The 4,813-nt window shown below is 40.2% G+C and overlaps 1 non-coding gene across 1 annotated transcript; it reads left to right on the top strand.

The window, feature by feature from the left end:
• Positions 1-3,809: 3,809 nt before the first annotated feature.
• On the top strand, positions 3,810-3,917 carry LOC112788688 (small nucleolar RNA R71). Its single transcript, XR_003196043.1, has one exon. It is a non-coding gene; the product is annotated as a small nucleolar RNA R71 (small nucleolar RNA).
• The last annotated feature ends 896 nt before the right edge of the window (positions 3,918-4,813 follow it).

Below are 4,813 nucleotides of genomic sequence, written 5' to 3'. Positions count from 1 at the left end.
TCACTTTATCCATTGAGGTTCAGAATGATTGGCATCTATAGGAACTCAGATTTCAGATAGTGTTATTGATTCTCCTAGTTCAGTATGATGATTCTTGAACACAGCTTCTTTATGAGTCTTGGCCGTGACCCTAAGCACTTTGTTTTCCAGTATTACCACCGGATACATAAATGCCACAGACACATAATTGGGTGAACCTTTTCAGATTGTGACTCAGCTTTGCTAAAGTCCCCAATTAGAGGTGTCCAGGGTTCTTAAGCACACTCTTTTTTTGCTTTGGACCTTGACTTTAACCGCTCAGTCTCAAGTTTTCACTTGACACCTACACGCCACAAGCACATGGTTAGGGACAGCTTGGTTTAGCCGCTTAGACCAGGATTTTATTCCTTTAGGCCCTCCTATCCACTGATGCTCAAATCTTTGGGATCCTTTTTATTTGCCCTTGCCTTTTGATTTTAAGGGTTATTGGCTTTTTACTCTTGCCTCTTGGTTTTAAGAGCTTTTGGCTTTTTTTGCTTGCTTTTTCTTTTTCTATTTTTTTCTATTTTTTTCGCCCATTTTTTTTTCTCTTTTTTTTTTCTGCAAGCTTTGTTCTTTGCTGCTTTTTCTTGCTTCAAGAATCATTTTTATGATTTTTCAGATTATCAAATAACATGTCTCCTAGTCATCATTCTTTCAAGAGCCAACATATTTAACATTCTTAAACAACAACTTCAAAAGACATATGCACTGTTCAAGCATACATTCAGAAAACAAGAAGCATTGTCACCACATCAATATAATTAGGCTAAGTTCAAGGATAAATTCAAAACTCATGTACTTCTTGTTCTTTTGAATTAAAACATTTTTCATTTAAGAGAGGTGATGGATTCATAGGACATTCATAACTTTAAGACATAGTTACTAACTACTAATGATCATGTAATGAAGACACAAACATAGATAAGCACATAACATAGAAAACGAAAAACAGAAGAAATAAGAACAAGGAATGAATCCACCTTAGTGAATGTGGCGTTTCCTTCTTGAGGAACCAATGATGTCCTTGAGCTCTTCAATGTCTCTTCCTTGTCTTTGTTGCTCCTCCCTCATTGCTTTTTGATCTTCTTTAATTTCATGAAGGATGATGGAGTGTTCTTGATGTTCCACCCTTAGTTGCTTCCAATAATTGTGTGGAAGAAAATGTATCCCCTGAGGTATCTCAGGGATCTCTTAATTTGCAGTCAAATGTTCTACCACTGAGCTATAGACCCTTGATGGAAGCTTTTGTCATCCCTTTCCTCTTTCTAGAGGTTTCTCTGGCCTTAGGTGCCATCAATGGTTATGGAAAAAACAAAAAAAACTATGCTTTTACCATACCAAACTTAGAATGTTGCTCGCCCTCGAGCAAAAGAAGAAAGAATAGAAGAAGAAGAAGAAGAGATGGAGGAGATTGATGGATGTGTGTATTCGGCCATATGGGTGGGATTGGGTGGGAGAGAGATGTTGAATTTTGAAGGTAGTGGGTGTATGGATGTGAGTGGTAAATGGAAAACAGAAGGGATGATCATGAATGGAAAGAGAGATGATGAGGTAGGTGGGGATCCTGTGGGGTCCACAGATCCTGAGATGATCCTGTGGGGTCCACAAATCCTGAGATGATCCTGTGGAGTCCACAGATCCTGAGATGATCCTGTGGGGTCCACAGATCCTGAGGTGTCAAGGCATTTACATCCCTGCACCAATTTAGGCATGTAAAATGCCCTTGCACACAACTCTAGGCGCCAGGTTGGTGCCCATTTTGGGCGTTCAACGCCCATTTGTTGCCATTTCTGGCGTTGAACGCCAGAACCATGCTTGTTCTGGGCGTTCAGCGCCAGGATGCTGCCCATTTTGGGCGTTCAGCGCCAGAACCATGCTCTGTTCTGGCGTTGAACGCCAGGCAGATGCTTCCTCCAGGGTGTAATTTTTCTTTTGCTGTTTTTGATTCCGTTTTCAATTTTTATATTTATTTTGTGACTCCACATGATCATGAACCTATAAAGACATATAACTAAGAAAAATATAGTTAGATAAAAATTGGGTTGCCTCCCAACAAGTGCTTCTTTAATGTCAATAGCTTGACAGTGGGCTCTCATGGAGCCTCACAGATGTGCAGAGCTTTGTTGAGACTCTCTAACACCAAACTTAGAGTTTGGATATGGGAGTTCAACACCAAACTTAGAGTTTGGTTGTGGCTTCCCAACACCAAACTTAGAGTTTGACTGTGGGGGCTTTGTTTGACTCTGCTTTAGGAGAAGCTTTTTATGCTTCCTCTCCATGGATGCAGAGAGAGATCCTTGAGTTGTAAACACAAGGTTGTCCTTATTTAATTAAAGGATCAATTCTCCTCTGTCCACATCAATCACAGCTCTTGCTGTGGCTAGGAAAGGTCTTCCTAGGATGATGGATTCATCCTCTTCCTTTCCAGTATCCAGGACTATAAAATCAGCAGGGATGTAAAGGCATTCAACCTTTACTAACATGTCCTCTACTTGTCCATAAGCCTGTTTTCTTGAATTATCTGCCATCTCTAATGAGATTCTAGCAGCTTGCACCCCATAGATTTCCAGTTTCTCTATTACAGAGAGGGGCATGAGGTTTATCCCTGAACCAAGGTCACACAGAGCCTTAAAGATCATGGTGCCTATGGTACAAGGTATTATGAACTTTCCAGGATCCTGTCTCTTCTGAGGCAATGTCAGTTGATCCAGATCACTTAGTTCATTGATGAACAAGGGAGGTTCATCTTCCCATGTTTCAATACCAAATAATTTGGCATTCAGCTTCATGATTGCACCAAGAAACTTGGCAGTTTGCTCTTCAGTAACATCCTCATTCTCTTCAGAAGAGGAATACTCATCAGAGCTCATGAAGGGCATAAGGAGGTTCAATGGAATCTCTATGGTCTCTATATGAGCCTCAGAGTCCTTTGGTTCCTCAGAGGGAAGCTCCTTATTGATCACTGGACGTCCCAGGAGGTCTTCCTCCTTGGGATTCACGTCCTCCTCTCCTTCTTTGGGTTCGGCCATGGTGCTTATGTCAATGGCCTTGCACTCTCCTTTTGGATTCTCTTTTGTATTGCTTGGGAGAGTACTAGGAGGGATTTCAGTGATTCTTTTACTCAGCTGGCCCACTTGTGCTTCCAAATTTCTAATGGAAGACCTTGTTTCATTCATGAAACTCACAGTGGCCTTAGATAGATCAGAGACTAAGTTTGCTAAGCTAGATGGATTCTGCTCAGAATTCTCTGTCTGTTGCTGAGTGGATGATGGAAAAGACTTGCTATTGCTAAACCTGTTTCTTCCACCATTATTAAAGCCTTGTTGAGGCTTTTGATCCTTCCATAAGAAATTTGGATGATTTCTCCATGATGAGTTATAGGTGTTTCCATAAGGTTCACCTAAGTAATTCACCTCTGCTATTGCAGGGTTCTCAGGATCATAAGCTTCTTCTGCATAAGAAGCCCCTTGAGTACTATTGGATGCAGCTTGCATTCCATTCAGACTCTGAGAGATCATATTGACTTGCTGAGTCAATATTTTATTCTGAGCCAATATGGCATTCAGAGTATCAATCTCAAGAACTCCCTTCTTCATAGGCGTCCCATTACTCACAGGATTCCTCTCAGAAGTGTACATGAACTGGTTATTAGCAACCATGTCAATGAATTCTTGAGCTTCTGCAGGCATTTTCTTTAGGTGAATGGATCCACCTGCAGAAGTGTCCAGTGACATCTTTGATAGCTCAGATAAGCCATCATAGAATATATCCAGGATGGTCCATTCTGAAAGCATGTCAGTAGGACACTTTTTGGTCAGTCCTTTGTATCTCTCCCAAGCTTCATAGAGGGATTCACCTTCTTTCTGTCTGAAGGTCTGAACATCCACTCTAAGCTTGCTCAGCTTTTGAGGAGGAAAGAACTTGGCTAGGAAAGCCTTGACCAGCTTATCCCAAGAGTTCAGGCTATCCTTAGGTTGAGAGTCCAACCATATTCTAGCTCTGTCTCTTACAGCAAATGGGAAAAGCATGAGCCTGTAGACTTCAGGATCTACTCCATTAGTCTTAACAGTATCACAGATCTGCAAGAATTCGTTAAGAACTGAAAAGGATCTTCAGATGGAAGTCCATGAAACTTGCAGTTCTACTGCATCAGAGAAACTAATTGAGGTTGCAGCTCAAAGTTGTTTGCTCCAATGGCAGGAATGGAGATGCTTCTTCCATGTAAATTGGAATTAGGTGCAGTAAAGTCACCAAGCATCCTCCTTGCATTATTGTTGTTGGGTTCGGCTGCCATCTCCTTTACTTGTTCGAAATTTTCAATCAAGTTGTCTCTAGATTGTTGTAATTTAGCTTCTCTTAGTTTCCTCTTCAGAGTCCTTTCAGGTTCTGGATCAGCTTCAACAAGAATGCCTTTTTCTCTGTCCCTGCTCATAAGAAAGAGAAGAGAAAAAGAAAAGAAGAGGAATCCTCTATGTCACAGTAAAGAGGTTCTTTATTGTTAGTAGAAGAAGAAGAAAAGGAATAGGGGTGAAGAAGAATGAAGAATCCAAACGCAAGGGTAAGGATAACAGAGATGTGAGATGAGGAGATGTTAGTAGATAAATAAATAGAAGGAGATGAGGAAGAAGGTGAATTTTCGAAAATTATTTTTGAAAAAGAGTTAGTAATTTTTGAAAATGGTTTTTGAAAAATGTTAGTAATTTTCGAAAATTAAAATAAGAATTTAAAATAATTAGTTAATTAAAAAGAAATTTTGAAAAAGGGGGAAGATATTTTCGAAAATTAGAGAGAG

The sequence above is a fragment of the Arachis hypogaea genome, chromosome 20, assembly GCF_003086295.3.
Source record: "Arachis hypogaea cultivar Tifrunner chromosome 20, arahy.Tifrunner.gnm2.J5K5, whole genome shotgun sequence".
NCBI classification, from domain to species: Eukaryota; Viridiplantae; Streptophyta; class Magnoliopsida; order Fabales; family Fabaceae; genus Arachis; species Arachis hypogaea.
This window is presented reverse-complemented; position numbering and strand designations above follow the sequence as displayed.